Genomic DNA, 12378 nt, shown 5'->3' with positions numbered 1-12378 from the left:
TTTATACACACTTTTGGAACTTTGATCTTTGTTGGTTATTGCCTAAGGTGAAGATAGGTGTCTTCATATACTGTTCATTAATTGTGGATCATTGGTGATTGCTGTTTGTGTAAGTGGTATCGAGATTGTTGGATTGATTTTTTGGACATTGAAGCCTTGCTACATGTATTATGAACTGTTGAAGGGTTTCTCACTACATTTGTATGTTTTGGAACCGTGCTATAGTTGTTAGAAGATAGGAAATTCTTTGGTAATGGCTTCAGTTCTTTTCCAACAAAGACTTGTGATATCCTTGTTGGATTATTGACCTCTGTTTTTTGAAGCCAATCCACTTTATACCTTCTGTTTGTTTGGTGTACATGGGCTGAAGACAACTGCAAGTTCTTGCTCAGGGAATTGTTTGTTCAATTGGTATTAATGAGGCTTAAGGTTTCCTCTCAGTTTTGGATGGTTTGGAGTTTATTGATTGATTGCTTTTTCATCTTGTTCCTGGATCGTTTATGAATTTTTGGGCAGACCGTTAAAGCATCTTCTTGAGTTCTTTTGATGTCTCTTGACTGCATTTTGGTTTTATTTTGTGCAGCATTACTGCTGCATTTTTGTTCTGGTTTTGGCTATGTTGGTATTTTCTTATGCTTCATTGTTGGAAGTATTGATTTGTTGGCCTATGGTTTGAATGCATCAACGTGGATTTGTTTTCTATGGTTTGAAGACACATCACATGGCTATGCATCTCGATTGGCTTGCATTTGGTTTTTCTTGTCTCGGCTCGGCATTGGAGGGCATCTCTTTTTTAACTTTGGAACCTTGGTCTTGTTGCTTCATGGTACCTTTGGTGTGCAGTTTGTTCAACATATGACCTCCTTCCATTGTAAACTTTGGCCCTTCCTTGCACTTCTTTTTCTTTTGGATATCATCATTGATTTTGGATATCCTTACTCTTCTTGTCTTGTGCTTCTGTTCATGATGGTTAAGCTATGTTGATAAGCTTCTGTCATAAATGGTTAAGCGTCGTTGTGCTTCTGTCCAAGGATGGTTAAGCGTCGTTTTCTTCTTCTTTTTGTGCTTCTGTCTTGAGTTATTGAGAACTCTTGATGGTTAAGCGTTGTGCCTTTTAAGGCTTTGTTGATGATTGGCTTCTACCAGATGGTGGTTAAGCGTTGGTCTGTTGCTTCTTCCTCCAAGTGGTTACACCTTGAGTTGTGGTTTCCTCTTGTTGGATAAGCATTTGATTGTAGCTATGTTCTTGGCCAATGTATTTCTAGCATCTTTCCTTGTATTTTCTCATTTCAAGTTGGAAGTGTTTTGAACACCTTCCAACTTGAGGGGGACTATTAGATATATAGATAGTAGCATATTAGTCCTAGTAGAGAGTAATATAAATAACTTGTAACCACCCCATTAGAGGGTACTTTTCTCATTTTGTAATATTCAATTTCCATCAATAGAAAGAGTTTCTTAGTTTTCTCTCCTTCCTTCCATGGATGCCATGTTTCCTAACATAACCTTCAAAGTTTCTTGTTTACTTCAGTTTTTATGTGCAATCCTTTTTCTCATTTTAGCAACATTTGTTTATTCTCTTTTTGATTGCAGATTTTGGTCCATGTTATAATTGTGTTATGGCCTGTTATGAATCAGGTTGTGACTGTTATATTATACACCCCAGGAATTAGAAACTACAACTATATATCTCTCTTTTGTGAGCCGTCCCATAAACTTTAGTTTTCTCTACTTCATTCACCAAAGAGGAGTGGTTAGGGTCAATCTATGACAACAAAACATTCTTCTAAATCGTTTTTCTCATTCCCTTTTATTTAAATAAAGCGATTTTCAAACTATTTTGTTTTCTTTTTCGTGATTTCGTCGTCTTAGTGCGACATTGTTTTGTTCGTCTTCTTTGTGCGATGTTGTTTGTCTATATCGTCTTGTTATGATGTTATTCGCTCTAGATTGTCTGATCAGCTTCAATCGAGTGCATATCCAATCAATGACTCTGACGTCGTGAATTTTGTAGATCCGAAGACATTGATATTATGGAGATTTCATGTTTGTAGGCTATTGTATATTGTCGTTTAATGCTATTAACAAATATGTTGTTAGTTTGTTCGCAAATTCTTCATTTTTGTTTTTCACGAATTTGTATTGTATTGATGTCCTTTATCAGTTTAAATGAATATCGTTTATTTTGAGTTTAAAAAATCTCTTCCACTAGAATCCATAAGTTGTCAATTAATTACTATGGTACATAAATATATTTTATATTTATTTTCTTTTCCTATTTAGTAAAGACCCGTGTGATATTATATAAAATATAATTAGATTGTTAACATTGTAGAATGTTAATAGATATTAAATGAAAATTATGAGCATTAATGTACTGTTTTTATTAAATATTTTTCTTTTCTATATACAAAAATTTGTTAAATAGTTGAATGGATCACACCGGTTATGGATTTGATTTGTTTATTGTAACACCCTATTCTCGACAAGTATTTTGTATATAAAAATACAATTTAAAAATTAAACATACGAGGGTGCCACACATATTGTCGTTCAAAAATTACTTTAAATTAATTAAAAATATTGCCGCGGAAAATAAGTTCAAACATCGTCATATTTTCTTAATAACATAAACTGAGTTCAAATAATGAGTTCCAAAACAAAATACACTAAATGAAAATAAACCCCAATCCCTAGTGGCATTGATCATAGTTTCGACTCAATAAAGACTCCCCAAAGCGATAAACAAAAGGAGAAGGTTCAAAAGCCATCCTCAGAAAACTCACAGCAACTAAGCGTCCTCAACCTGTAAGTCTACCCTCAACAAGCATAGGTGGCAACCACAATTAAGAGGGTGAGAAATATCAAGGATAATATGAACGCATGTAAAGCTTCGAAGTAAAAAATACATTATTTATATTTAACAAATATTCGTCACAAACAGACAATATTCACATTATGCATATACATATATATATTCATGTCATAAAAGTTAATAAGCATCAATCAACATCTTATAATAATATGCAAACATCATTAATAGCAATTAAGAACATCAAGTTGACATTAGCAAAATACACATCATTTCACACATGACTAAAATAGAAGCAGATCATTGAATATCACATGTTTAAATAACACATCGTCAAATTTCACATCTTCAAATATACTTGCAATTCTATATGTAATGTCCCTAACTCGACTCTAGCTATAAGCATGTGGTACCAAACATATCACCATCTAAAAATATTTTGGACATCAGAGGTATGTTAATGATTTTGTCCACACCATCGTCAAATTAAAATACAACATCGTCAAATATTATGAAATCAAATATTTTTCAATGATAAAAAAAAAAATCCCTGTTAAAATATTAGTCATTAATACATCAAAAAAATATGGGAGATATATTTGTCGTAGGTAAATCTAGAAGAAAAAAAAAAGGATAAATTTGTGATTGATACATAAAAAAAAAATTCATTGATAAATATAAAAAAATAGTAGAAATATATTTTTCATTTTTATAATCAAAGTAAAAATTAAATTAAAAAGAGAAGCAAGTACAAGATTGAGGAGCAAGGACTTGACCCAGTAAACCACTAAAGCAAAACCCAACAATATATTAAGTACAAAAGTGGCAATAAAAGAGAACAACCCTAAACAACCACTACCACAGACAATCCAACGAACCAACGTAGAGGATGCGAAAACAATTGCAAGTAAACGCAGTGTGAATTTTCTAATCATTTGAATAGGTGTATGGATCGTCTGCCAACACAGAAACGACCTCCGTTCCAACATCTCCCTTCAAAGTATCAGCAAGCCATAAACGCCCTTTTGAGCCAAAGCAACCAATTACGAACCTAATCCACATATTCGCAGCGGTCTTGAAACTTCAGCTGAAGTCCAGATCGAGGGATAAACAAACAGTAGAAATCTATCACATCCCACCAACGACGGAAGAAGCAACCATGGAGGAAAAAATCCTTTAGGTACGATGAACGACTACTACTATCAACACGGAGCATCTACGCACCTAGCCCTTTCGAACAACATCAAGATAAAACCAATCATGTTGAGTCGAGATATGCATCCAATAGAACAACCCCAAAACTAAAGAACCCCAGGTCTTCAATCCAAAAAACCAGCTTCAAGATTTTCAGACCAAATCACAAAGCCACCACCCATCTTCATCTCCACGAAACAAATAGAGGATGCGAGAAATGAGTACGATAAAAAAAAATAATAGTCTATTTATAAGAATGTTTATCATTCGGACCTTTTGGCCTAACCCACAAAGCCTGAGCCCGACATAGGTCCACCCAATAAGGGATGGGTAGTTTCACTGGCAGATCTTGACTTAATTTCTTGTGGGTGCCAAACGTTTATGGAATATATATATTAAAATGTTTCAGGTAGTAGTAAACAATTTTAAGTGTTCTGGTGGTTTGATTTACTTAAAACAAGCGTCGATGCACTACTAGGAAAAGTAAAATTAGGGAGGGAAATTTTTTACGGAAAACATAAAATTCCTCACAAATTCCTTGGTCGCAAAATTTAGTGACGGAATTAGAGAGGGATTTCATGTTTTCCCTCGCTAAATTTCCCTCACTAATTTTTGATTTTTTAGTAGCGATGATGTAAGTTCGAGTCCCCTTGGAAACGTTTTTTGGACAAAATATTAATAATACATAAGAAAATATTAAAAATGATGAAAGGGTCGAACCACGACCTTTAAAACATAGAAGCACCCCTTTCCGCTGCGACAATTGAGAATTCGCTACAATTATATGCATAATACTATACATATTATAGTAAACTTGGGGGATGCCATGGCTCCCACGGGTCCCCAAGTAGTCCGCTTTGAAAGCTCTGTAGATCATGAAATATTTATAAATCAATACAAGTTGATTATAATTTTTTCCTTCAAAAAAAAAAGTTGATTATAATTTTTAGTATTTCTCCAATTGGTTTGACTGCTTTGCGTTTGGCTGGTTTGGACCGAACGCAACAACAGATTATTTAATAACATTGAAACACATTCAACTTTTAGATAAATTCCATTCGTTTTAGTGGCTAAAAGCTCATAATACCACTTTTGTGTATGATTCTCAAAGATGGTGGTCGGACCCTTTACTTTGTTTGGGTATCAACTGACCTTATTCTTGTAAATTCTTTGTATGACTATTTGATTTTCAGGATGGATCCTTGGTACACCTTGTACTAATGTGTTCTTACCGCCGTTGTTAATATATCCCATTTTAATTTCTTAAAAAAAACAAAAATTAAGATACACTAAAAATGACCAGACAATACTTTGAAATTATTTCAAAAAAATAATAATAAATACTTTGAACTGGTGGATAAATAAGTTTTCGCCTCTTCATGCATTATTCCAACATATAGCTTTTCCATGGTTCAAGAATTTTTTTTCCTTTTCTATCGTGAAAGGTTAAAAACAAAAGTTAATTAAAGTTGGTTGTAAATTATGAATTCCTATGATTTACTTAAGAGATATTTGTAATGATTCTTATTTTAAGGAGAATTTTTTAAAAGTTTATTGGTGTGTTTTGTAAAAGCGAGGTAAACTAGTTTAACTTATATCTCTCTTATTAAAGATTAATTATTTAAAAGTGTATTTTGAACCAAAATAATATAATATTTTCATGGAGGAATTGTTAACAAATCTATTAAGATTTTTTTTTTGTTGGTAGCGATCAAATCTATTAAGATTGATTACCCTAGATCATCCTAAGAAAGTCTAGACTTTTTTTATGCTTAAAAATGTTTTGTTCATTATTATATGTATTATGGTCGTATGATTATCCAAACCCTATTTGCGATTGTGAAACTTCACTACTCCATCGTTCAATATCAAAGATTCAATGATTATAATTCTATAATGCATACTTAAAAGTGTTGCTTAGGAAAAGTAAGGTTGAATTAAAATACTTTGAAACTCATGACAAAAAGAGATCATTGTTGATTGGATAAACTATAGCATTGGTCATTAAATCCCATATTGTAAAAAATTTATTTCTCCATCATTTTCTTCGGGGAAATGATAGATACAGTGACAAAATTTATCAAACAAATTTTAAGATAGTGTATTTGCTAACACTTTTCCTTAATTACACAAAATGATCGTATTTACTCTTCTTTTTTTATTTTAATAAACGATATTCGTTCATTCGAAATGATAAAGTACATTGACACAATACAAGTTCAAAGTCGATAATAATAAAAAAGATGAAACTTCAAACAAACTAACATCATCCATGTTAATAGCATAAAGTTATATAATACATATGCGTACAAATATGACTATCTACAAGTCTCGAGAATACTTATGTCTTCGAATCTACACTTAATCAAAATTAATCTTTCAGTCTGAATCAAACAAACATTGCACTAAGATGGAAAATAAAAACCACGCCGCACAAATTCGAAAAATCAAAATAAAGATAGTGAAATAAAAAAAATAACTGAAAAATATGTGAATATCACTTATTTAACAAAAACAAAGAAAAACTGATTGGAAGGGTGATTTCATTGAAATTGGCCCCGAACACTACAAAATCACCTCTCTTTGTAGATAAAAAGAAGAATAGTGGGGACGCATAGACTTTGAAAAGGAGTCTCTTAAACTCCAGTGATATAAAATAGGTCAAATATCACTTTTGATCCTTTTAGTTTGACAGAATTTCCAAGTTATAGTACTTTAAGTTTCGAAAGTTTCAATTAAGTCCTTTTAGTTTGACAGAATTTCCAAGTTAGTTATTTAAGTTTCAAAAGTTTCAAATAGGTCCTTTTAGTTGATAAACTATTTCACCGTCACCCTTTCAAAAGTTTCAAATAGGTCCTTTTAGTTTGAAACTTAAAGTACTAACTTGGGAATTCTGTCAAAGAAAAAGAACCTATTTGAAACTTTTGAAACTTAAAGGACTAACTTGAGAATTCTGTCAAACTAAAAGGACCTAATTGAAACTTTCGAAACTTAAAGGATTAACTTGGAAATTCTGTCAAACTAAAAAGACCAAAAAGTGATATTTGGCCTATAAAATATAAACTATGAAATAAATATAAGTTGATTGTAAATTTTGGGGTCTTACATAAATTATGGAATTAAAAAGCAAGATACACGTTCATTTTTATTAGACTAATTTATGGAAATAATAGCGATCACTATACTTTGAAATTATGCATAAATACGTTTTCACCTATTCATGCATTACTCTTACTTATAACTTTTCATGGATCAAGTACATTTTTCCCATTCCTATTATGAAAGGTTAAAAATTATTCAAAGTTTGTTAAAATTTTGAGTTCCTTTGATTTACTTAAAAGACATTTAATAATAATTTTTACTTTAGGAAGAGTGTTTTCACAAGTTATAAGTGCGATTATCTTTTTTAGTCATTGTAGGAGATAGCTAGCTTTATACCTTATAAAATGATCAAATCTTGTCCTACCTATTACAGAAGAAAAAAAAAAAGTTGGAAAACATGAATACAATTCTGAAATTTATTTTCGTTGTGTTCCTCTGTCTTTCCATATTTCTTGTTGTAGAGAGCCTGAGTAAGCCATTATTTAACCTTTAAAATTTCTTGTTTACTTCAGTTTTTATGTGCAATCCTTTTTCTCATTTTAGCAACATTTGTTTATTCTCTTTTTTCATTGCAGATTTTGGTCCATGTAATACTCACGAAGATTGTCAAAAGTATGAGTATACTTATTCTTGTGTTATGGAGTGTGTTGAATCAGTTTGTGACTGTTGGTCAAATGAGATAGTGGATTTTATATTCCCCAGGAATTAGAAACTACAACTATCTCTCTTTTGTGAGCCGTCCCATAAACTTTAGTTTTTTCTTCTTCATCCATCAAAGAGGGGTGATTTAGGGTCAATCTTTGACAATAAATTATTCGTCTAAATCGTTTTTCTCCTTCCCTTTTATTTAAATTAAGAGATTTTCACACTATTTAGTTTTCTTTTTCGTGATTTCGCCGTCTTAGTGCGAGATTGTTTTGTTTGTCGTCTTTGTGCGTTGTTGTTTGTCATTTTTCGTCTTGTTTTGGTGTTTTTCCGGTTCAGATTGTCAGATCAGCTTCAATCGAGTGCAAATTCAATCAACGACTTTGGCGTCGTGAACTTTGCATATATGAAGACATGAGTATTCTGGAGACTTGAATATAGTCATGTTTGTAGACTATTGTACTTTGTCGTTTAATGTTATTAACATGGATGTTGTAAATTTGTTTACAGATTCATCATTTTTTTTATCGAATTTGTATTATATTGATGTCTTGAATGAATATTGTTTATTTTTAGTAAAAACACACAATAAAAAAAACCTCACGCTAGAATCCATAAGTTGTCAATTAATTACTTTGGTGACACCACATAATATACTTTATATTTATTTTCTTTTTCTAATTTCATGGACCTTGAAGTTTTGATACTTGACTATTGCCTTGTACCGTTAGATTTCTAAATGAATAAAAGAGTGTACAAGTGTCTCTATTTATAGTGCATCATTACTTAGGGGATAAGAAAAGAAAACTTGATTTTTTCTATCGATCTAGCCTGGAAAACAAGCAAACATCAGTTTCTGTTCGCAGTGCATGAAACACAGGGACATGGGATGAGGCGCATGGATGCATGGGTCAGTAGCTCATGTGCGAATTTTGCAGTTTCGTCTCTTTTTCGAGCATTCTTCGATCTCGAAATGAATTTTCTTCAACTTATATTGTCTTCAAAGACCTACTAAGAACCATTAATCTTCAATCTTCATATCCTCGATCTTCATGTGGTGTCTTGTTTTGCCAATTTAGATGAATTCTCACTAAAAAGACTTAAAACACCTGTGAAGTTGCATGGTTTGGATAAAACTGAATTACAACGTCCAGAAAGAAAATAATACAAAATGTTTGTTAAACCATTGACAACTCCTCTAAATGACATCTTGTTTGCCTTCTAATGCAAAGAAAAACACTAAAAATATATAGCCAAAAAAATATCATATGATGTTCTATCACCAATGAGAAAGAGTATAACAAGATTCTTGAAGTTTTGAAGTATATATATATATATATATATATATATATATCAATATTCCTCTGATTGAAGCTTTACAAGCAAATGCCTAATTATGCAAAGTTTCTTAAAGATATCATAACCATGTGGAAGAGATTTGAAGATTTTAAAACAGTGGCCATGACAAGTGAAAGTAGTATGTTGTTACAACTTAAGATTCCTGCAAATATGGAAGATCCATGAAGGTCCATCGTTCCTTGTTTTGTAGGTCAAGTTTATTGCGGAAAAGCTTTATGCGACTTGGGGCCTAGCATAAAGCTCATGCCTATGTCAATCTTCAAGCAATTATGGCCACTGCGGTAAATTTGCAACTTGATGATAGATCTTTAGTACATGCTTGAATGAAGAATTGATGTCATGGTTCAAGTTCATAAGTTTGTATTTCTAGCAGACTTTATCATTTAGGAATACCTTTCCTTGCCACAGAAAGGACAGTGATTGATGTGTACAAAGATGAACTGACAATGAGAGTAAATGATGAGCAAGTAACCTTCAAAATTCCTAAAGCTATGAGATTTTCAAATGAAGGTTTAGAAGAAGTATCCATGATCAAAACTATGAGATTTTGCCTAGTTCCCAAGCACTTTCAATCAGCAACAAAATTTGGAGTTTGAGCATTTTGATAACATGGATAAAGTGCAAGATCTTGTTGAAGGAATCAGACCAACCATCTTCAAGTGACAACCTCAAAGGTCATTTGCAATCTACAGAAGAACCACATAAGCTTCTGGTCAAGCAACTTCCACCTTATTTGAAGTATTCTCGTATGGGGAGTATAACATTGTACCAGTTAAATGCATAGTTGATGTATATTATAACAAGATAAATCAATTATTTGATAAATTTGGAAATAAAAAAAAAATAGGGTTAATAGTGTTTACCTCTTGTAATATAGGTCATTTCTGATATTCCACCCTGTAATATTTTTTTAGTTTTCGTCCTTGTAATTTAAAGATTTACGGTTTTGGTCCTTCATAAATTTGACTGTACAGAATCGATGATATGATAGGAGGGTAAACCAAAAATTGCTCAAATTACTAGGGTAAACTGAAATTTACTCAAATTACAGGGGGTAAACCGAAATTTTCTCAAATTACCAAGGGGTAAACCGAAATTTGCTATAGAGGGTAAATAGAAATTTTTTCAAATTAAAGGGGGCAAAATTTGTCATGAAGGTCCAAAATCAAAAAAATCCTAAAATTACAACAACAAAAACTACAGAAAAAATTTATAGGGTGGAAAACCGAAAATGACTTATATTACACAGGGTAAAACACGATCAACACGAAAAAATATTTGCATATTATAATAGTGATAAGAGGGAAGTGCTTCATAACTCAATTATAAGTAAGAAAATGGATAAATTTGTTTTTAGTCATGTACAAGTACAAGCAATATCAGTTAGTTTATCCAAATTTCATGTTTTTTCTTTTTTGTGATTTGAGATTCTTCCACGCGTGTGAGTAGAGACTAATCTCTCAAATTGGTAGAAATACATTCATAATTTTTTATTTTTAGAAATTTGTATCCGACCTCTCTCAAAAAAAAAAAAATTGTATCTGATTTAAAGACCAAATTCAAATTAATTTCATGTTATCAACCATTTCAGAAATGCCTTACATAAAAAAATAAAAAATAACTTAATTTTAAGAGAACATTAGCATTATAGTTTTTTTTTTTTTTGGACTATTACCATTATAGTTAGAAATAGATTAATAAAGTATATAATTTTACCTCGACTGATAAAAATATCAAAAAATTTATATCAGACATGACTAAAATTGAACAATGACACCTCCATTTATGCGTATAAATTTATAATGGCTTTGTCAATACCATTTCTAAATTGATATTAAATAAAAATTTATTTATATTTATGATTATTAATTATTAAGTGTGAAAATATGTAGAAGGAGTAAATACTAAAAAAAGAAGAAGAGGGAAATGGTGAATATATATTCAAAGCTAATGATGGAAGAAATAGAGTTAGGTGAGGTTCTATAGGAACACGTATTCATTAGTCTTTTATGAATCTATATTCATTTTATATAAATCTCTCTTGAGTGGTCATATATTTGTTATTGTTGTTGTGTGTAAGTGCGAGTTATATGTCTCACATCATCGGATAAAAGAGTAAAGGTTCAACACCTTATAAGTAAGATGACCCATAAACCTATCACCTTAAGGTTTTGGGTAAGAGTGTGGTATCTCTACCCAACAGTTATTTTAGTGATCTTCTTCCTTCATATGATTCCATGATTAATATATAATACGGAAAATACTTACACGGTGGTGAGCGACCGAGTTCGGTGGTGGTGGCGGAGTCTTCGCAACGGAGTTTGGGTTTCTTATAGATTCAAAGTAAGTAACTATTTTGAGTTTGATACTCACTCTTACTGCTATGTCGGTGAAAAATTTACTGTGTTGTCGTTTGTTTGTTTGTTATAATTCCTGACTAGGGGCATACATATATAGCACATGCAGATTTTGGGGCATACATATATAGCACATGCAGATTTGTACGTAAACAATAATTTAAACTTTATTTTCTTCAAAAAAAATAATTTAAACTTTATTGTAAATATCTTTATCTATAGGCGGTTATGTGGCCCTTATACTGTGTTGTTCTATCTATTATTTACCTTTCAGCAGATCAAACACACTACATATTATAACAAGAGAATTTCTACTATACATTTGTTGAATCCACATGTAATAATACATTTGATCTTCAAATTAATAGGTTATAATAAATGAGTTTTGCAGAAATATAATAATACATAATTATTTGTGAGACTGATTTAGTAAATATTTATACGATGCTAGATTGGAGAGATTGTGTACTTTTCTTTTAAAAGGGGACCAATAGTCTTATCCACTTCTATCTACCCCTCATGACTCGAACCTACAATCCTTTTGAGTGTAGGTGAAGTGTCTTACCAACTAAATTATAGTGTTTTTTTTTTTACAAACCTATAGCTTAATTTGTTATCATCTTGAAACTTGAGAGATTGCGTACTTGTTAAATAATAACATTAAACAATTATAAAATAAGTGATTTGTACAAACACGATCTATTTAAGAATAAAAAAAAACCTATTGCAAGTGGCCATGCATCAATTCAGACACATTTACTGTTTTTGACAAATAATTGAATATTATGACGTTTGTTTGTTTGTGATAATAATTCATGAATGGGACATGCATGCATCTATAGAACATGCAGAATTGTCTGAATGTTGACTAGTATTATACATGCTTTCACTGAGTCTTCTCCTCTATCT

At 31.4% G+C, this 12378-nt stretch overlaps 1 long non-coding RNA gene across 1 annotated transcript; it reads left to right on the top strand.

The window, feature by feature from the left end:
* The first annotated feature begins 7418 nt into the window (after positions 1 to 7418).
* LOC25487221 (uncharacterized) lies at positions 7419 to 8309 on the top strand. Its single transcript, XR_003009398.2, has 2 exons — positions 7419 to 7578; positions 7684 to 8309. It is a non-coding gene; the product is annotated as an uncharacterized lncRNA (long non-coding RNA).
* The last annotated feature ends 4069 nt before the right edge of the window (positions 8310 to 12378 follow it).

Source organism: Medicago truncatula, chromosome 2, assembly GCF_003473485.1.
Source record: "Medicago truncatula cultivar Jemalong A17 chromosome 2, MtrunA17r5.0-ANR, whole genome shotgun sequence".
NCBI classification, from domain to species: domain Eukaryota; kingdom Viridiplantae; phylum Streptophyta; class Magnoliopsida; order Fabales; family Fabaceae; genus Medicago; species Medicago truncatula.
Note: the sequence above shows the minus strand (reverse complement) of the source record. Positions and strands in the feature narration are given on the sequence as shown.